The sequence below is a fragment of the Pseudophryne corroboree genome, chromosome 4, assembly GCF_028390025.1.
Source record: "Pseudophryne corroboree isolate aPseCor3 chromosome 4, aPseCor3.hap2, whole genome shotgun sequence".
Lineage (NCBI taxonomy): Eukaryota > Metazoa > Chordata > Amphibia > Anura > Myobatrachidae > Pseudophryne > Pseudophryne corroboree.
This window is the reverse complement of record NC_086447.1, coordinates 364,015,667-364,038,901: the sequence shown is the minus strand read 5'-3', so window position 1 is coordinate 364,038,901 and position 23,235 is coordinate 364,015,667.

Below are 23,235 nucleotides of genomic sequence, written 5' to 3'. Positions count from 1 at the left end.
TCCAGGAGGGACACAATGCTCTGCTTCTGGACTTTTTTCTTAATTTATGATTGTCGGCACCTGTGTTGAACAGGTTAATGGATAAGAAAGGTGTTTCAACACAGGTGATGGCAATCATAAATTAAGAGGGAAGTCCAGAAGCAGAGCATTCTGTCCCTCCTGGAGAGAGTCATGTTGGGAGGTATGCGGTATGCAGTGAAAGTGCTGACCGGCACTTTACTGCATCTCAGATGGCTGCCTACATCAGTTGATCTACCGGTCACACTGTGAGGAGGTCACCCTCCGATGCACGTAAGTTACTGTAACTTTTATTTCTTTTCTATTGTACACCTATGTGATCAGTCTGTGGTTTATTTAGACACACAGGCTGATCTCATACACCGGCTCTGTGCTTCAGCTCTGGCTGTCAGGTGACAGAGAGAGTAGGAGTTGGGAACCGGAGGGGACCCTGCATAATGCCATCTTCTCCTGGTGTTATCATCGCAGGGCTCCCTCCGGAATTTTTTAACAATTTCTTTTTAATAAATTCGGCAAGATCACATTTCCCATTACAAGTATGGGAAATACAATCTGATTACTAAGAAAATGCAATATTAAGGACTTGGAAAATAATTTTGTGAATTCTCCACAAATTACCCTTAAGTACTATCATTATTATTATTATTATTATTATTAGTATTATTATTATTACTACTACATTTTATTTATAGCCACATGTGTTTCGCAGCACCATACATTCAGCAGACATTAGAACAATGCAGGTTACACAGAACTTAACATTACAGTAACATAAAAACTAAAACAGAGCACAGGTAACAATTAGCAACGCAAGTCTTAGTGCACACTAAAGCCGAGATGAAAGGAAGCAAAGGAGTAGTTGTCGTACTACTGGGGGCAGGCAGCCACTGGAAGAGATAAACAGTTATGAGCGAGAGGAGATGCTGGTATAGACATTCGCTACATAGGAGAGAGCTGTAGTTTAAGTGTGAAAGAAGAGGGTTGTGAGAACAGGAGGGAAGAGGGCCCTGCTCCAAGGAGCTTACAATCTAGGGGGTGGGGGGAGACAGACAGGTGAGGTGACATGAGGTGCGAACAAGTGAAAGGCCTCCTGATGGTAGGAAGTAAACGAGGCATAGATGGCCAAGCCGTGAGGTAGTGCGTTGGGAGAGTGGCCTCAAAACTAGGTTATGCTTTAGGTGATACTGAAATAATGTGAAAGGGTGTGCAAACACATTTTTCACATTATTTTAGTAAACATAATATTGATAAATATGCCCATTATGCATTACACATGCTGAGCATGGCAACTGAGAATTTACACAGAAATAGTAGGTACTATGGACCCGATACCGAGTCGCACGCTACTGCAACTGCTTTAGCACCTTCTGCCATAGTTGCATCTACAACTTTAGGCTAATACCCTTACCCTGGTGAACAAGTGTGCAAGGACTAGGACACCCACTTTGTGCGTCTTCAGCTACAACAATCCTGCTTGGCGCTCAAATTGAACGTATCATCGATACTTGCACGTGCTCCATACTAGATGCAGAATCTCTGGCAGAGATTAAGCTTCTGAGTTATGCAACACACAAACGACAATCCCATAGCATGCCAATCAGGCAGTGCATCTACTGTACATGCGTCTGAATAGCCACCACCCAGTCACTGCCCAAGAACACCAGACTGTGCGTTGCATGTGACTCAGAATCAGGCTGAATGTGTTCTTTGGATTGGTAATTAGGCTCAGCAACATGACAGTAGCATAGTGAGCTATAAGAAGGGGTAGAATGACAGAATTTTAAGCATTCCTCTACTGTATACGCTGTAACTGAGTTTGTGCAGAGCACAAATTTGCCACTTGGCCTGTATGTGCAAATTCACTGCTCCAAGGTGTAATAATGCAGAATATGAAAGAAGGCAGTCAAGGTGGCATAGCTGGGGATGGTGTTGGGCAAGGCTTGGTATACGGAGACGGGGTGGGTGCAGCAAAGGAGGTGGCGGTGGGGGCATGGCTGTGTGATCACATCATCAGGGCCACACCCTCGCTATACAATGCAGAGATTACTGGCATTGTACAGCAGAAGGCGTGGTTACAATAATGCAGCTCAGCGCAAACCGCATAATCGTCTGATCAGTCCGCCCACTTCACTCGGTAAGGTCTGACTAATTGCTTTGCCTAATCAATTCCCACAAAACCTTGGCTACACAAAAGCTCAACAACTGAAACTATATATTGTGACAGGAGCCCGGTCTCTGGTGACCGTTTTATATCTGTTCACTTGCTGCACTTGTGGCTTTTGACAACTGTTATATTATTTTAATATATTGTTGTTTCTTCTTAATAAAAAAAAAGTTCTGCTTGATAATTGGACAACACTTTCCAAAGTTGCTCTGAGAGAATGTGGAGTTAAGCTTTATTGTCAGTGTGATGTCTAATTGGGTGGTATTCATGTGACTGGCGGTCACATGACCTCCCTCAGCATCCCGAACCCTCACCATCCTGACGGTCGGCATGCCGACCAACAGGGACTATTTCCACTCATGGGTGTCCACAACACCCATAGAGTGGGAACAGAACCCGTGGTGATCGTAGGTCGCTACCGAGCCCACAGCGTGGCGAGCCCGCAAGGGGCTTGCTGCACTCGCCCCACCCCGCCGGGATCCCGGCATTGGTATGCTGCCGGGATCCCAGCGTCGGTATGCTGACCGCCAGTCTCCTGACCATCGGTCAGCCATACCACACCCCTGAAACTAAAAGTATACTAGTACAGGATAAATAAATATGGCCGAAGGACAGCTTAGTTGAAGTACAGTACCTGCAAAAATGAAGCATAACTATAATATATGACCTTATGACTACTATAATACTATCCTAACCTCAAGGTCACAAGATCATGTATCAGAAAAATACAAAATCTCACATACTGTATGTTGGGATAGTACCAGTTCTAGTTACTGTGTACTCTGACTGGTGACCTTTGCTGAGTGCTGTTTGGATGGGACTATGGGGGTAATTCCAAGTTGATCGCAGCAGGAAATTTTTTAGCAGTTGGGCAAAACCATGTGCACTGCAGGGGGGGCAGATGTAACATGTGCAGAGAGAGTTAGATTTGGGTGGGTTATTTTGTTTCTGTTCAGGGTAAATACTGGCTGCTTTATTTTTACACTTCAATTTAGATTGCAGATTGAACTCACCACACCCAAATCTAACTCTCTCTGCACATGTTATATCTGCCTCCTCTGCAGTGCACATGGTTTTGCCCAACTGCTAACAAAAATCCTGCTGCGATCAACTCAGAATTACCCCCTATCTTCCTAATTAAAACATCTACTTTGTGCTCCATCTCTATTTTGCTTCTTTAGATGCAACAATCCTGCTTGGTGCGACCATCGGACACATCATCGAAACTTAGACATGCCACATGCAAGGTGCAGATCTCCAGCAGAGTATAGACTCCAATTTAAGGGATATGGGGGTCTATGTAGTATGTACAAACAGAAGATACGGGGAAGGGGGAGAAAATCCATGTATTATTTTAATATATTTTTGTTTCGTTTTTATAAATAAAGTTCTGCTTGAGCAATGGACAACACTTTCCATAGCTGCGCTGAGACAATGTGAAGTTGAACTTTATGGGGAATGTGATGTTTAATTAAAAGTATGCCAATACTTTTGAGGAAGGTCAGTGCTGTAAACAGTGTTTGATTCTTAACTGGGGTGATTAATGATACACAATAACATTAAACTACAGTGCAAAGGCAGCGAAAATTGAGTTCATGCAAAGCCTCACACAGCCAGTGATTAACAGGGAAACCTGCCATATAAACCATAGATAATATTTTGATGTGAATATAATAGTTTTAAAGAGGGAGAGAAATTACATCCCCCCATATTTCCCTTATGGCAGTTATGCAGAAGACAACAAGTGCCTCAAACCAGAAATAACCAGTCTTGGCCTCTCTGGAGAGGTGTGTGAGGTCATGCTGTGATGTCATAATGGTAACTGCCTGTATCAGACCTCTGCTGTTGCTGCCTCTCTCATAAATATCCAGGACACTGACAGGCACAGCTCACAGCCAGAGATACTCCCATAAGGTTAGTAACTCGAAAAAGGGGCTTATTTATTAAACAAATTTTGTGGGAAATCACCCAAAAGGAATGTTTTCAGGGGACACTTGCACAATGTAAGCATCCTCAGAATGCAAGATGAGGTATCAGATAACAGAGATATGTATGTGGTGGCTTTCCCATTTCTGATAGTAATAGCAGCCTATATAGGGCTCTATGGGGCTGCTGTATTGTGAAATTTACCAAGCTCTAGAGTAGCTTGGCGCAGGTAGCTAATGACATTTTTATAGGTTACATGTAGCACAATTATCGGGAGAAGGCAAAGGCTGTCTGCACATGCGCAGTTTGATGAGCGATGAGGGGACCCAGAGCAGAAACTGAGGTGGTCACATCAGTGATCACTTTACACAATCCAGGGATGTTCTAGATGGGCTTCTTAATACATCCAGGTGGAACATCATTTCTTATTGGTGCGAATGGCGGCAATAAAAAATTATAATTATCAGGCCTAAAACCAAATAATAAATACTGTATGCCCTAAGGACAGCTGAGTATTATGCACCTACAAACTTGGACAATGACTACTATAATATATGACCCTATGACTTCTATAAAATCTGACTTATGACCTTGAGGGTAGGATAGTATCAATGAATACAAAATCTCATACCTATTTGGACAGTACCACTCGGGGCCAGCGCAACCTGCTCAGCAAAGGCATTGACGCTGGAGAGGCGCTCTCCCTGCTCTGCAAACCTGCTGATGTCCGTTGTTGCTGCTGTGCTTTGTTACGGTGTATGACAGACAGCAGCATCGGCCAGAGCCGGATTAAGGGGGGGGGGGGGGGGGGGGTAAGTTCCCCGGGTCCCCCTTTTGTAAATGGGCCACCTGCCACAGATTGGAGCGGTGCTGCACTCCCGGTTCCCCCACTGCACTGGCAAATTACATCACGGTGGTGCCGCATGCAGGCCAGACAGAGTGACAGCTGTAATGGGTAGACCTACAAGTGAGTAGGGCAAAAGAGGACTAAAAGTCTGACCCGGGGCACACTTGATTATAATAGTTTGTTTAAAATTTAACTTTTAATATTCCTACTTATAAAACTGAAAAGTACACAAAGTCACTAAACACATACACAAAGCCGCAAGGCATTTGTTCCAAAAATTCCAACAGTAAATAAATTCTAACTGTTATGGCAGACCATTCTCTGCTTCCTATACATATGGAGCAGAACAGTGTTGCTATTGACATGTATAACAGATATGCAAATATATCAATTTACACTGCAGATGTTACACAAACATCTGTATATTAAGCAAGAGCGAAAATATTGACCGGCAATGAATGCTCAACACTTTCATGTGGTGAAATAATCAAATAATAATCACAACATCAAAACAACAACATATCAAAGTATATTGAATCACAACATAAAGTGATAAACAAAAAACACATGAAAAAGTCTCCCCAAGGTATATAACCTCTTAAAAGTATTGTAGGGAGAGTAGGCTTCACTGTGCCAAGTTCTGAGCCACCAAAAATTTAGTTCATAAGTATCTGTGTAGAGTTTATATGTGCTTTCAATCAAAATTGAAAAATGAATTGGCCCATGGGCCCCGTATATAAAGAAAGCAACACTCCTTCACACAGTGATATAAATGAAGTCACATATCATTGAACCTTAGCTGTAATGCACTTATGACTTAAGTGCATTACTTAAGAGTGACAGCTGTCCCGGGCGGCTCCCGGCTGCTCACTGCTTTAACAAAAGCCGGCGCTGCACGCAGGTCATCTGTCCAAATGGTGTGGAGTATAGGGCAGGCAGGACAGCTGAGCTAACTCTCTCTGCACATGTTATATCTGCCCCCCCCCCCCCTGCAGTTTACATGGTTTTGCCCATTAGAGAACAAATTTACTGCTGCAATTAGGTCTAAATTAGGCCCCATGTGCAGTGCCGATGGGGCAGATTTAACATGTGCCCATTAGAGAACAAATTTGTTGCTGTGATTAGATCTGCATTAGGCCCATGGGTTTGCCCATTAGAGAAAAATTTAGCTGTTGCGATCAGGTCTGAATTAGGCCCTAAGGGGGACATGTACTAATCGGTGATAAAAAATGGAGAAGTGAGCCAGTGGAGAAGTGGCCCATGGCAACCAATCAGCATTGATGTAACATTTAGAACTTGCATACTATAAACGTATACAGAGCAGCTGATTGATTGCCATGGGCAACTTCTCCACTGGCTCACTTCTCCGCTTTTATCACTGCTTAGTGCATGTCCTCCTTAATGTGTTAGGCTCTGTCTCTTTTGTACTTCTTTAGATGCAACAATCACATTTGGTCATATATTTAGTAAATACTGCTAGCGCATACAGTACATGATAATGTACCAGATTAATAAGAGCAGTACACTGCAGAAAATACATCAGAGGTGGTCATTCCGAGTTGTTCGCTTGTTGCCGATTTTCGCTGTGCTGCGATTTGTTGCTAAATGTGCATGCGCATGGTACGCAGAGCGCATGCGCTAAGTTATTTAACACAAAACGTAGTAGATTTGCTGGTGTTCGTGCAGCGCTTTTCAGTCGCACTGCTGATCGGTGAATGATTGACAGGAAAGGGGCTTTTCTGGGTGGTAACTGAGCGTTTTCCGGGAGTGTGCTAAAAAACACAGGCGTGTCAGGGGAAAACGCAGGAGTGTCTGGAGAAACGGGGGAGTGGCTGTCCGAACGCAGGGCGTGTTTGTGACGTCAAACCAGGAACTAAACGGACCGAGCTGATCGCAATCTAGGAGTAGGTCTGGAGCTTACTCAGAAACTTCAAGAAAATATTTAGTAGCAGTTCTGCTAATCTTTCGTTCGCTATTCTGCTAAGCTAAGATACACTCCTAGAGGGCGGCGGCCTAGCGTGTGCAATGCTGCTAAAAGCAGCTAGCGAGCGAACAACTCGGAATGACCACCATAGTCTTGTGCAGTATATTGTAACATATGTATAAAGTAAATTTCAAAGCACAGAGGTTTCCCCTGTACCCCTACAGTATGTGCCCGTTCGTCCCTGCAGATGATTGAACCTGTATAATGACTAGAGATGTGCACCGGACATTTTTCGGCTTTTGTGTTTTGGTTTTGGATTCGGTTCCGCGGGCGTGTTTTGGATTCGGACGCGTTTTGGCAAAACCTCCCTGAAATTTTTTTGTCGGATTCGGGTGTGTTTTTTCAAAAACCCCTCAAAAACAGCTTAAATCATAGAATTTGGGTGTCATTTTGATCCTATAGTATTATTAACCTCAATAACCACAATTTCCACTAATTTCCAGTCTATTCTGAACACCTCACACCTCACAATACTATTTTTAGTCCTAAAATTTGCACCAAGGTCGCTGGATGACTAAGCAAAGCGACCCAAGAGGGCGGCACAAACACCTGGCCCATCTAGGAGTGGCACTGCAGTGTCAGGCAGGATGGCACTTAAAAAAATTGGCCCCAAACAGCACATGATGCAAAGAAAAGAGAAAAAGAGGTGCACTCTGGTCGCTGGACGGCTAAGCTAAGCGACACAAACACCTCAATATCACAGGAATTATTCATTCTAATCAATGGTATTATTGGTCCAAATCACTGGAAGAAAATGACAAAATCACTAGAATTATTCGTTCTAATCAATGGTATTATTAGTCCAAATCACTGGAAGAAAATGACAAAATCACTGGAATTATTCGTTCTAATCAATGGTATTATTGGTCCAAATCACTGGAAGAAAATAACAAAATCACTGGAATTATTCTTTCTGATCACTGGTATTATTGGTCCAAATCACTGGAAGAAAATGACAAAATCACTGGAATTATTCGTTCTAATCAATGGTATTATTGGTCCAAATCACTGGAATTATTCGTTCTAATCAATGGTGTTATTGGTCCAAATCACTGTAAGAAAATGACAAAATCGCTTGAATTATTCATTCTAATCAATGGTATAATTGGTCCAAATCACTGGAATTATCCGTTCTAATCAATGGTGTTATTGGTCCAAATCACTGGAAGAAAATTATAAAATCACTGGAATTATTAGTTCTAATCAATGGTATTATTGGTCACCAAAATGCTGCACTGTAATACTATTGATAAAGCTGAATATTTATCTTACTTAAAACCCTCTAAAAGGTTGAAGAACACAGTACGCTATTGGCGTATGGTATACCGTAAGGGTACGCACGTTGCGTAACAATCGCTTAGCCGTAGTCGAGACGCTCCAGCGTCACGTTCGCTTACGGCCAAGAGATCACAGGCAGGCACGCTATAGGCTGCCGACTAACGTAATGATACGCTATTAGCGTAGCGGACGCTCGGGACCACGAGGAGATCACCAGCGGCGCAGACGCTCACAATGTTAAACCTTTATAACTATACCATAAACAATGTACTTATACTGTAAACCCTTGTGCAGTGATAAGGTGAAAATGCAACACAGTGTAAGATGGTTTACACTAAAGCTGTTTGAGCGATAGAGACGCTCCTATTACCCACTGCAATATAATGAACACACACACAATACCGGTCTAAGGGTCTAACGCCTTTTAAGGAAATGAATGAATGTTCAAAAAGAATAAAACAATACAAGTCATACACTACCAATATAACATAGACTACCTAACCAGATAACTACACATGAAATACAATAGCAGTACAATAACACTTAAGAGAAAGAGAGAGAAAGAGGAGAAGAGAGAGAGAGAGAGAGAGATATGGCTCACTATAACAAGAAAGACAATATGATTGCGGAGAAAACTTACGCTCAAGGGAAACAATCGCATGCGCCTCTGGATATCCAGCTCCCGATTATCAGCAATGAGAACCGTTGAAGAGAATAGAGAGCTGGATCAGGTCGGCTTGTCCTTTTATACCCTACACATAATACAGTACAATGGTCCCTATATTCTTATTGTTCATTGGACACAGGAATTCGTCTTCGCATTATAACAAAAGGTCATAGGTTGATTCATACAGGTGGGCTGTGACTATTTCCAACTGCTCAGGTGGGTGGGAAACTAGGTTTCCCGCCGCATGGATAATAAAGTGCAAATAATAGTAAATGTCCATAAACTTCTTATGTCCATAACTATTCGCACGAGCGAGTAATCCGCTTCAAACCAACACCGGAATATTGCTAATTAAATACTCTTCCGATGGATACTAAACACCACTGTATAACCCTTGTCTGACCCTTCGTATCAAACAAAGAGGGATCTCTTTGTCTATGAACATGCTACATTAACTAAACTTTCAGATTCTATCAAAGGGACCATAATCTACGAAATACATTATATGGTGAAAATATGTAACGATTGAGTCGCACGCTAGGCGCACATAAACTCTACCGTAAATGCGCATACCGTGCGCCTGCGGGTGCACATAACAGCGAGTATGCGCACGCACGGGAGAGCGTACGCATGCGCAGCGGGGACACATGTGAGGTGCAAATATGGCAGTGTGCATCATGATATTTTTCTGACTTTGACAGTCCACCCTTTGGCAGTCACCAGTAACTGCCACTTTCTAAAACATTTCAAAAAGAGAAAAATATATGTCATGTATAATACATTTCTATGATTGGGTAGGGGAGGAGAGGAGAAGGTAGGAAAAGGGTATGACCTAGTGAGATAGCAGAAGCATGTGTGTATGACTCCATGTTTGGGGGGTCATGTATCATCGTGCCGTACGTGTCTTAAATCAAGCTTCGAGGTATTGCGAAGTATACATTTGAATTCCTTCTTATCCCGTATTAAGGGTCTGTGGATGGGCTGTCAAACTTTAACGAGCTCTTTTCGGCTTTTGGTTGCAACAAAATGGGGGAGCACATTTTAGTTGATGATACATGAATGGGGGAATATGTGAATGCTGATATCTGTGCCGGTATTCCCTATCGACTATGTGTGTCTTTACCTGAAGGTTGTAGAGATGAAGATAAGAAACAATTATGGTAAATGCAGTGGTATTCTATGTGAGGTTAATATGCATTTGTTGATTGAAGTCTTGTCTGGTGTCTGTTGACTGCAGTCTTCTTTGGGCTTTTGTCAATTAACGGTATGCAAAAAGCCTTGTCAATGTCCATAGACTTACAAAAAAAGTTGGGCTAGCGTAAATTTAAAATTTCTAGGGAAACTGGGGGTCTATGGCATAGTTCATCAATTATCTGTGTACAAGGTTGTCAAAACTTCTTCTTTAGTCCATCTGTTGTCTGTATACCGGGTCATCAAATTCCTCTTCCATGCGAGTCTTTTTACCTTGGAGAAAAACGAGAAACAGGTGAAAGAAACGGACCGTATAATCGCATTTTCATCACATCATTGTCTCTACCGTTGGGTCATAAATCACATCAGTCGTTGTTATTACAGTATCTTCACTCCTTAAACTCATCACTCGGGCGCTACGTTTACACTTTGTTAAAGCCTGAACGCATCTAAATATCAAGCCAATCAATATGACAACACCCAAGATACATAGAAGAAACTTCCCTACATCCATTATGACTCCTTGAGCCCATTCTCCTAAACCAGAGAACCAATTTCGCGGGTTCAACCATGACACCCAACTGGTCAGCTCATTACCCACAGCGGCAAGGGTGAGATTGTGTCTCCTGCGGAATTCCCACTTTAATTGGAGAATGTCGTCCATCTTTTGGTCTATGACCTCGACCGGGTCCTCGGTGCTATTCGTGATATACGTGCAGCACTTTATTCCATACTGAGTTGCTAGGGTGACACAATATCCGCCCGTCACAGCTGTGAGATAATTGAGAATCATCCTATGCTGAACCAGTTCTGTTTTATAAGCTTGAAGCTCCCTTCCGGTATATCTAAAAGTGTCATCATACATTTCAGTGATATTGTCTAATAAATTTGCAAGCGCTGATATATATTTATAATTTATCACTCCTCTGGCGGTGCGAGTGATATCTAACGCGATTAGGAATTGAATCCCGGTGGATTCACTGATCAGGTCAGAGGCCGGATGCTCTGTTCTCTCTATCAGGTGCAGTTTAACAATGTGCTCGTAATGAGTGTGAGTATAAGGAGCTTGGGCACTGCGGTGAATATCTTTCATTTTAGTATGTGATACAGTCATTACCTCAGGCAGTACTTTTCCAATATAACACAACCCTTCTGAGTTTGGGGCAAGCCACTTATACGCCTTCCTCCCGCATATGAAATATGCATCATCGGGGAGAACATATGGGACGGAGTAGGACATAACCATATTACACATTTTCCATATGAAATTTCCTAACCCTAATTCTCCCATCTGTCTAGTACACGTATCTGTTTGTATGATATGTGCACAGTATCCTGGTGATACCTCTCCAACTCTCATGGTCCTACTTCCTAGGGTATACCTATATCGGAAATATTTTCCACTACCGGCTATGTGGCGTATAAGTTCTGTATCTGTTGGCATTCTATCGGCTCTGTATGAAAAGGTCATGGTTTGGTTATTCCATGACACTTCCCAATTTCCCGGTTTTCGGGGATTGGAAATGTTAAAACATACTAGGGATCTATCCACATGATATTGGTGGAGCTTCAAACTAGGAGGACTGGAGATATTAAACCTCCTGTCCACCGGCCTCCCACCACTTAGCTCAAGTACCTCCCCTGCCGTTAAAGGGAATGGTACTAATCCTGATTTGCTATGGCCTTGAGGTACTTGAGAGCATACCCAACAATCTGTCTGATTTAACACATTACCCACTAAGGAGTGATAGTCACTCAATGGATGCCAGTCCATGTGGATATTAAAACTGGACTGACATTTCTTGATACACCCATCCTCAACTACATTGTCACAGAGCCTACAGATACAGTTTTCTTCAGCTAACAATCCTTCACAATTCCTTCTATTGTCAATGCTATCGGATCGTTTTCTGATACTCGCCTTTGCTTGTTGATTATGTTGTTCTTGGAAATCTACGCCTCCATCTCTGTCATCAGAACCCATTCCAGAACATCTCTCGACCTCCATGGTACTCTCGCCGGAACAGACTGCTCTGGTCAACATCATGGTCAACAGAAAAATCCGGATCACAGTCTCTTGGGGCAAGTCCATCTTATAGGAGGAAATGGAGAAGAATGAGAAGGGGGAAATAAATACTTGAGGGAGATGGGATGGGAAGTGGAGAAAAACAATAAAAGGGAACAGGGGATCGACAACTGCCTCCGATCTTATTATTTTCAATGCTCAGGTGCCGTCACAGTTCTCCTGAAACAGACACTCCAGTGATACAACTTCCTCTACCGTCTGTTCTTTATCACGAGACCTCTCTGGATCAGCAACCTTCTTACAATGGGACGAATGAACCCAAGTCTCTCTCTCGGCAACCTTCAATGCTGTCGTGCTAATCAATAAGACTTGGTATGGTCCTTCCCATCTGTCAATAAGGCAACCTGAGCGTAGAAAATTACGTATCATTACATAATCCCCAGGTTCAATGTCATGACAATTACTATCTGGCAAATCAGGAATCACTAACTTCAGATTGTCATTTTGATTCCTTTGCTGTTTACTCATGTTAACCAGGTATTTTACATTCACTTCATTGTTACACTTCAAATCATCCTGAGGGTTAATCATAACATGCGGTTGTCGACCAAACAGAATTTCAAAGGGGGACAGATTAAGAGGGGACCTGGGAGTGGTTCTGATGCTGTATAGTACAATGGGTAAAGCTTCTGGCCATGTCAATCCTGTTTCTGCCATAACTTTGCTCAATTTATTTTTAATAGTGCTGTTCACTCTTTCCACCTTCGCACTTGCCTGGGGGCGATATGGAGTGTGCAGCTTACTATCAATTCCCATCAATTTACACATTCCTTGAAAGACATCACCTGTAAAATGGGTACCCCTATCACTTTCAATTATTCTAGGGATACCATATCTACACACAAATTCCTGCACAATTTTCTTCGCAGTAAACATAGCGGTATTTGTGGCCGCCGGAAATGCTTCGACCCAATTTGAAAACACATCTATACAAACAAGTACATATTTCAAATTTCGACAAGGGGGTAATTGTATAAAGTCAATCTGTATTACCTGAAAAGGGCCGCCTGTAGGTGGGATATGAGATGGTTCTGTTGGTATTGCCTTTCCGATATTCTTCCTCAAACAGGTAAGGCATGACATTGCTCTCTTACCTGCATGAGATGAAAATCCTGGGGCGCACCAATATGCTCTTACCAACTTACACATTCCCTCCTTGCCCAGATGAGTCAGCCCGTGTGCTGCCTCAGCTAAACATGGAAAATATGCTCTGGGGGCCACTGGTTTACCCTGTCCATCTGTCCAGAGTCCTGAGGACTCCTGGCCATATCCTTTTGCCTTCCAGACTGCCTTTTCCTGTGTGGAACACAAATTTTGCATTTCACACAACTTCTGTGTGTTGATGGTATTAAATACCATCAGTTGTGTGGTGTCTGTCTGTCTGGGGGTACCAGCTGCTAATTTAGCAGCTTCGTCTGCTCGGCTGTTACCAAGTGATACTGGGTCCTGGCTATATGTGTGTGCTTTACACTTGATAACAGCCACTCTGTCGGGTTCCTGTATCGCTGTTAGAAGCCTTTTGATGTGAGCTGCATGCGCTACCGGTGTACCAGCTGCCGTCATGAAATTTCTGAGGCGCCATAGGGCTCCGAAATTATGGACTACCCCGAAGGCGTATCTAGAATCGGTGTAGATATTGGCTGACTTGCCCTTAGCCAATTCACATGCTCTGGTTAGGGCAACCAGTTCAGCAACCTGGGCTGAGTGAGGTGGGCCTAGCGGTTCTGCTTCTATGGTGCCTTGGTCATCTACGACTGCGTATCCAGTACACAAGTCTCCCGAGTCCGACTGTCTGTGACAACTACCGTCAGTGTAGAAAGTAAGATCTACATCTTCCAGTGGGTTGTCACTGATGTCAGGCCTTGCCATGAAATTTTGGGTCAAATATTCCATACAATCATGTGTGTCATCCTTTGTATTAAATCCTCCTTCCCCACCACTCTCATCCTCCACCCTTTGTGCCTGCCCAGGCACACCTGGGAGATATGTTGCAGGATTTAATGCACTGCATCTCCTTATGGTGATGTTTACGGGGGCCATTAGTGCCAATTCCCATCTTGTAAACCGCGCTGATGAGACGTGCCTGGTTTGGGCAGAATTTAGCAAGGCTGACACTGCATGTGGTGTATGGATTGTGAGGTTGTGTCCTAGCACTACATCTTCGCTTTTCGTTACTAGCAATGCTATCGCAGCAACGCTTCGCAAGCATGTGGGGAGGGATCGCGCTACCGTATCTAGCTGAGCGCTGTAGTATGCTACCGGCCTGCTGGCATCACCGTGCTTCTGGGTTAGGACGCCTGCCGCGCAACCAGCACTTTCTGTTCCGTACAGCTCAAAGGGTTTCCCATAGTCTGGCATACCTAATGCTGGTGCCTTCGTTAGGCACTGTTTAAGTCTCTCAAATGCCATCTCGGATTCGTCTGTATGCGAAATCCGATCAGGTTTGTTTGATGAGACCATTTCCTGCAAAGGTAATGCTAGAATGGAAAATCCTGGGATCCAGTTACGGCAATACCCACACATTCCTAAAAATGTTCTGATCTGTTGCTGGGTTTGTGGCAGAGTCATGTCTCTAATTGCTTGAATTCTATCAGCGGTCAGGTGTCTCAGTCCTTGTGTTAGACAGTGTCCTAAATATTTTACTTTAGTTTGGCATAATTGCAACTTGTCTTTGGAAACCTTGTGTCCTGTGTCTGATAGATGAAACAGGAGCTGTTTCGTATCTTTCAGGGATGCTTCCAATGAATCTGAACACAGTAGTAAATCATCCACATACTGTATCAATATTGATCCACTCTCTGGTTGGAAAGACTGTAAACAATCATGCAAAGCCTGGGAAAATATGCTTGGACTGTCTATGAAACCTTGTGGTAATCGAGTCCATGTGTATTGGACTCCTCTGTATGTAAATGCAAACAAATATTGGCTGTCAGGATGCAGGGGTACCGAAAAGAAAGCGGAGCAGAGGTCAATAACAGTGAAAAATTTCGCAGTGGGAGGGATCTGCATAAGGATGACAGCTGGATTTGGCACTACGGGGAATTGACTCTCAACTATTTTGTTAATCCCCCTTAGATCCTGCACTAGCCGGTAACCCCTCCCCCCACTCTTTTTCACAGGGAAGATGGGACTATTGGCAGTGCTGGATGTTCTTACCAAAATGCCCTGTTGTAGCAAGCGCTCTATTACGGGATATACTCCTAACTCCACCTCTGGCTTCAGAGGGTATTGTGAGATTTTTGGAGCTATCCTACCATCTTTTACTTGCACAACTACTGGAGCTACGTTTGCCATTAATCCAGTGTCTTGTCCATCTTTAGTCCAAAGTGACTCTGGTATTTGGGATGTCATTTCTTCTACCTGGGATGGATTCCTATTTAACATAACAGTGTGGGACATTAATTTTGATGGGGAGTCTAACATGTCTCGCACTTCCTGAGCGTTATTCTCAGGTATGTCTAAGAATACACCTTCAGGAGTACAATAAATGACACACCCCATTTTACACAATAAATCTCTTCCCAGGAGATTAGTCGGTGCCGATGCAGCCAGCAAAAAGGAATGCTTGGTATGTAAAGGCCCTATTGTAATCTCGGCTGGTTTGCTAACAGGGTAGTGCTGGACTACTCCCGTTACTCCCATGGCTGGAATTGTCTTACCAGTGGTTCTCATGCCCACTGTCGAATTTATCACTGATTTGGCCGCCCCCGTATCTACAAGAAAGTTTAATGATTTACCAGCTACATCAATTGTGACCTCGGGTTCACTTCCAAGGCTTGCAATCAATTTCACTGGGTGCAGATTACAGGTATGGCCACACCCCTATTGGGTATGGTGACCTCCCTGAATCCCGCTGGCAGCAACTACTTGAGAGGGGGTTAACTGGGAACTACCAGAGGCTTGCCAGTCTCTGTTCGGGGGATATCTTTTTGTTTCCCCTGCATGTGGCTCATAACTCCGATTCTGCGGACCCTGATCCCAATTTCGTGTGTCATGTCGTTGTCTAGGGGGTTGATATGATTTTTGTGAATTTTTCGCTCTACAGTCTCGTGCCATGTGTCCCTGTCTATGACAAAAATAACAAGTTACCACATTTGACTTACCCACAGGGTTTGGTGATTTATACAAAGGTTGTCTTGTGGTCAGGGCCTGTATACTTACGGACATTAACTTATCACTTTGTAATTCCCTGTGTCTGGTGATATTCCGATCATGATCAACAGCTGCCTCTCTCAAAGTAGCCACCGACGACCTCGCCAACATGGTTGCGTGGTCTGTACCCTTGTCTTTAATGCTTCTTTTAAACCATCCATTAGCACAGATACTGCTACTTCTCTATGATTTATGTTTGTTTTAATGTCTTCTATGCCTGTGTATTTAGCCATTTCTAGTAATGCCCTGTGGAAATATTCTGAAGCTGTCTCTGACTCTTTTTGTTTAATGGAGAAAATTTTGTTCCATTTAACTACAGCTGGAAAATACTCTTTTAATTGTAAATTTATTCTTTTTACATTGTCTTGGTTGTACACATCCGTAAGGGGTACATCCTGATCCAATCCACAGTCAGCTAAAAATTGAGCTGAGTCGACATTGGAGGGTAAACATGCCCTCAGCAATATCTGCCAGTCTTTGTTATTGGGCTCTACAGTGTTCCCTAGGTCTCTGATGTATTTCTGACTAGCAACTAGATCTTTTCTAGGATCAGGGAATTCAGACACTATGGTTCTTAATTCCATTCGGGAAAACGGGCTGTACATGGCAATGTTCCTGACAGGAGTGATTCCTGTAGTGTCAGTTTTCCCATTTGGCACTGCTATTACCCTAATGGGATTAAGTCTACTAACATCCTTCTGAATAGATTCTACAGCTTGTGGTGAAATGGTTTCAGCATAGTGTATGGTGCCGTACTTACCCGTTGATACGACCTCACCTGTCCCTCCGCTAGGGGCCTTTGATACTAATCTTACGGGTTGGGCTGTGCCCACTGCTGTTTCTGATATGGTGGCTGCTAGAGAGCGCCGATATTGTTGCCGATTCGTCCTCTTGATCACACTCCTGGGGAAAGTTTAAAACAGGGTACAACTTGCACGGGTTAATATTTGCATTAGTTAACTTATTAACATTATCCTTAACATTTATACAGTTGCTAAGTGCCTGTTTATTGCACCCTAGTGCGTCATTCTCCGCAACCAATTTCTCTCCCGTTATGTAAGGTGGCGGTGGTGCCGTAGCTATCAGTTTCCTGATAGGGTTAGATCCCGCCGCCTGAGCCAATCCTCTCTGTATTTCACCCTCCTGTTGCCATAACTGCAAATAATCATAATGTTTGATCCGTCTCTTTGCTGATTTAATGAGACATATCCTTCTCCTTAGATTTAGTAACACATCTGGGCTAAAGCTGCCTACTCTTGGGAACTTCTCCCCGTCATGTACAGTCATTCTTTCCCATTCATCACATAAAACCTCTGTGTGTGAACCGTATTTTTCACACATTACATACCTTGCCGACCCGATTGGTCGGTTTACTAAATCAACCCGAACCGAGGTTGATCGCCCCCTACCTGAACAACTGGCCCCCATAGCTTGCAGGTGTTGCTTGCACTACCTCTGACCTTTATATCAGGGTCTTCAGCGAACCCTTACAAAAACCAAGATGTTCAAGATAGGTTGACGGTGGTGGTTTACCGAGTACCCCACTCACTCGCCCACGCCGACCAATACGCCCACACACTGCCTTAGCGCTGGCGTACTCGACCCAGGGCCCCTGCGACCTGAACCGCTATTTACTGGAACATGTGAGGGTGATCCGCAGAGCACTTACTCTTTCTAGTAACTATTGGTTGCTGGATAGTTCCCAAGTGACTGGCGAACCTCCCTTAAAATAAAAAAAATTACACAAATCACGTTAGAATGTACAAATAGCGTTTATGACCCCTTTCGTACGCAAATGGTACTGGGTCAAATTACTAACTAATGCACACAATTACGTGCGGTACAATCGTTCAGCACATAAGCAACTAATCTTATGTGCGGAGCGACCAGTGGAATCGACATTCAGCAGCTGCGAATTCCTTCAGCCTGAGCTTTATGGCCTATATGGGTTCCGCACCAACCCTTTCTGGTGTTGGGCTACTTGTCTCTATTTATAGCGGACTTCCTTGTCTGCTGTACCTGGACCTCCTGGTCTGTGCTACAGTATGACCTCCTGGTCTGCTATACTCTAATGCTCTTTGTATATTTAACAAGGGATGCCTCCCTAGCCACCGTGCATGTCACTTACACGTATGTAATTCACGAGAACTCGATGATTTCTGTGGTTCAATCCCCAAAAAATTGTAGAAACTTATATATGCAAACACTCACTCACCACATGTACACTTTACTTTTGTTTCTATTTCTATTTCTGCGCAGAAATTTCTTTCCTTTAGACCAGATGAGTCGTAAATTTAGAGAAGGATCTATTAATTTAAATTTCAGACACTAAAATTGACTTGCGCTATTTATCGCGTTGCCACCTTTTCGCCTGTTAAAATAACACTATCGTGTGATTTGAGTTACGTGGGCGTACCCAGAAGCTCCGTTGCGTAATATACGCTGCGTGCGTCGGCCTTTGGGTTGCGTACGCGAGTCTCAGCCTTTTGTTAGAGACACGTGTACGCAAGGCAGATATCCACCGTAACACAATTAACACGTTTATCAATGTAGGTGATCCTCGATCATCTACCGAGCACCACACCGGTCTCTCCTTGTATCCTTAGGCAGAGCTGTGTGCGTGCTTTACAATTTACCCCTTAATGTATTACTTTTACTCTTTAACTACTGATAGCAACAAATCTTTCTTAGCCCGTTAACAATTGTGAAATGGCAAACAGGAGAGTGATATGAAAATACACGAATGAAAAAGAGATGCAGATATATGCGTGCGTGTGTACGCAAGACAGAAATAAACAGTTTTAAAAGACACTAGCGTATTGTTCTTACCTCCGGTTCCGGATTCCTTCAGCACCCTTTACTAAGCGAAGCAGACGCTTATCCAGACAGCACTACGAGGAATATGATCTCCCGCCCTTTGCTGATGGATAATGTCTGCTGAAATTACCTAGTGCAGATATGTGAAGGACGGACGAGCCGCCAATTGATAAAGCTGAATATTTATCTTACTTAAAACCCTCTAAAAGGTGGAAGAACACAGTACGCTATTGGCGTATGGTATACCGTAAGGGTACGCACGTTGCGTAACAATCGCTTAGCCGTAGTCGAGACGCTCGAGCGTCACGTTCGCTTATGGCCAAGAGATCACAGGCAGGCACGCTATAGGCTGCCGACTAACGTAATGATACGCTATTAGCGTAGCGGACGCTCGGGACCACGAGGAGATCACCAGCGGCGCAGACGCTCACAATGTTAAACCTTTATAACTATACCATAAACAATGTACTTATACTGTAAACCCTTGTGCAGTGATAAGGTGAAAATGCAACACAGTGTAAGATGGTTTACACTAAAGCTGTTTGAGCGATAGAGACGCTCCTATTACCCACTGCAATATAATGAACACACACACAATACCGGTCTAAGGGTCTAACGCCTTTTAAGGAAATTAATGAATGTTCAAAAAGAATAAAACAATACAAGTCATACACTACCAATATAACATAGACTACCTAACCAGATAACTACACATGAAATACAATAGCAGTACAATAACACTTAAGAGAAAGAGAGAGAAAGAGGAGAAGAGAGAGAGAGAGATATATGGCTGACTATAACAAGAAAGACAATATGATTGCGGAGAAAACTTACGCTCAAGGGAAACAATCGCATGCGCCTCTGGATATCCAGCTCCCGATTATCAGCAATGAGAACCGTTGAAGAGAATAGAGAGCTGGATCAGGTCGGCTTGTCCTTTTATACCCTACACATAATACAGTACAATGGTCCCTATATTCTTATTGTTCATTGGACACAGGAATTCGTCTTCGCATTATAACAAAAGGTCATAGGTTGATTCATACAGGTGGGCTGTGACTATTTCCAACTGCTCAGGTGGGTGGGAAACTAGGTTTCCCGCCGCATGGATAATAAAGTGCAAATAATAGTAAATGTCCATAAACTTCTTATGTCCATAACTATTCGCACGAGCGAGTAATCCGCTTCAAACCAACACCGGAATATTGCTAATTAAATACTCTTCCGATGGATACTAAACACCACTGTATAACCCTTGTCTGACCCTTCGTATCAAACAAAGAGGGATCTCTTTGTCTATGAACATGCTACATTAACTAAACTTTCAGATTCTATCAAAGGGACCATAATCTACGAAATACATTATATGGTGAAAATATGTAACGATTGAGTCGCACGCTAGGCGCACATAAACTCTACCGTAAATGCGCATACCGTGCGCCTGCGGGTGCACATAACAGCGAGTATGCGCACGCACGGGAGAGCATACGCATGCGCAGCGGGGACACATGTGAGGTGCAAATATGGCAGTGTGCATCATGATATTTTTCTGACTTTGACACTATATATATATATATATACTGCTCACAAAAATGCCGCACAGATATGGAATGGATACTTGCAGTGACACAGTGCTGCAAGATACAGCAATGGCCTACTGTACTGTACTACTATAATTATTATATAGATGACAGATATAAAGTTACATTGTGGGGGAATCCAGTATACATTCTGTCACCAGGTACCAGTGAATGACCACATCATGTATATAGGTGAGATATAATGTTACATTGTGGGGGAATCCAGTATACGTTCTGTCACCAGGTACCAGTGAATGACCACATCATGTATATAGGTGACAGATATAACGTTACATTGTGGGGGAATCCAGTATATGTTCTGTCACCAGGTACCAGTGAATGACCACATCGTGTATATAGGTGACAGATAATAAGATTTTACTTACCGGTAAATCTATTTCTCGTAGTCCGTAGAGGATGCTGGGACTCCGTAAGGACGATGGGGAATAGACGGGCTCCGCAGGAGATAGGGCACTTTAAGAAAGCTTTGGATTCTGGATGCGCACTGGCTCCTCCCTCTATGCCCCTCCTCCAGACTTAAGTTAGGGAAACTGTGCCCAGAGAAGATGGACAGTACGAGGAAGGATTTTTGTAAATCTAAGGGCGAGATCCATACCAGCCACACCAATCACACCGTATAACTTGTGATAAACTACCCAGTTAATAGTATGAACAACAACATAGCCTCGGTTCAACCGATAAACTATAACATAACCCTTATGTAAGCAATAACTATATACAAGTCTTGCAGAAGAAGTCCGCACTTGGGACGGGCGCCCAGCATCCTCTACGGACTACGAGAAATAGATTTACCGGTAAGTAAAATCTTATTTTCTCTAACGTCCTTGAGGATGCTGGGACTCCGTAAGGACCATGGGGATTATACCAAAGCTCCCAAACGGGCGGGAGAGTGCGGATGACTCTGCAGCACCGATTGAGCAAACAGGAGGTCCTCCTCAGCCAGGGTATCAAACTTACAGAACTTTGCAAAGGTATTTGACCCTGACCAAGTAGCAGCTCGGCACAGCTGTAGTGCCGAGACCCCTCGGGCAGCCGCCCAAGAAGAGCCCACCTTCCTAGTGGAATGGGCCTAAACCGATTTAGGTAACGGCAATCCTGCCGTAGAATGCGCCAGCTGAATCGTGTTACAGATCCAGCGAGCAATAGTCTGCTTTGAAGCAGGGCCGCCAACCTTGTTGGCTGTATACAGGACAAACAGTGCTTCTGTTTTGAAGATCCTAGCCGTTCTGGCCATGTAAATTTTCAAAGCCCTGACCACATCAAGGGACTCGGAATCCTCCAAGTCACACGTAGCCACAGGCACGACAATAGGTTGGTTCATATGAAAGGATGAGCCCACCTTTGGCAGGAATTGAGGACGGGTCCGCAATTTCACTCTATCCATATGGACAATCAGATAGGGCTTTTAGTGATAAAAGCCTCCAATTCCGAAACTCGCCTAGCCGAAGCCAAGGCTAACAACATGACCACCTTCCAGGTGAAATATTTCAACACCACTGACTTAAGTGGTTCAAACCAATGAGACTTAAGGAACCATAACACCACGTTAAGGTCCCAAGGCGCCACCGGCGGTACAAAAGGAGGCTAAAAATGCAGTACTCCCAGGGGCGGATTGGGAAACAAAAGTGGCCCTGGAAAAAATTCTAAAAGTGGCCTCATGTGGGCGGCACCAAATCAACTGTAGGCGGGGCCAATACCAAAGTAGGCCGGATTAATACTTGAAAATGTAATGTACATGGAGTTACACCAACAAAAGTCAAATAACGTTAATTGTAGCCACAGTTTGATTTTAACGTTTCGGAACTTTTAACAGTTAACGTTATGTGTTTGGAAGTCCGTGTGAGTGCAACCTCCAATTACTATATATATATATATATATATATAATGAAGCGAGGTAAGCAGGCGGCACTCATCAGACTGTATAAACGTGGTTACTTTATTGGCTGAAGGCCTTCAGCCAATAAAGTAACCACGTTTATACAGTCTGATGAGTGCCGCCTGCTTACCTCGCTTCATTATCTGATGGGAATCACTTCTCCATGAGGAAGGCACCTCAGCAAGTTGTTACTCTTTAAGAGAGTGCCGGAAGCTACACTGGACATTATATATATATATATATATATATATATAAACAGTATATATAATTTACGTAAATATATAAAAAATCATGGTGCTTGTGTTCTATTTATGGAGGTGACAGTGGGAGGGAAGGAATAGTGCCTGTGCTGTCAGTCCGTGTAAGTACCAGACTGAATGCACAGGCACTATTCCCTCCCACTGCCACCTCCATAGATAGCACGCAGGCACCCTGTTTATTCCTCACTTTCTCCTCCCCTGCCCGCTGCGTCCCCGCACTCATGTTAGCAAAGGACAACTTAATTTATTATTAAATAAATACACTATGGGGGCATATGTGTATCTGCCCGCCCCCAGCATATAGACACATCACCTCGCTGATCTGGAGACAGCACTGCTAGCTTCAGCCAGGCTCTTATCCTCACCAC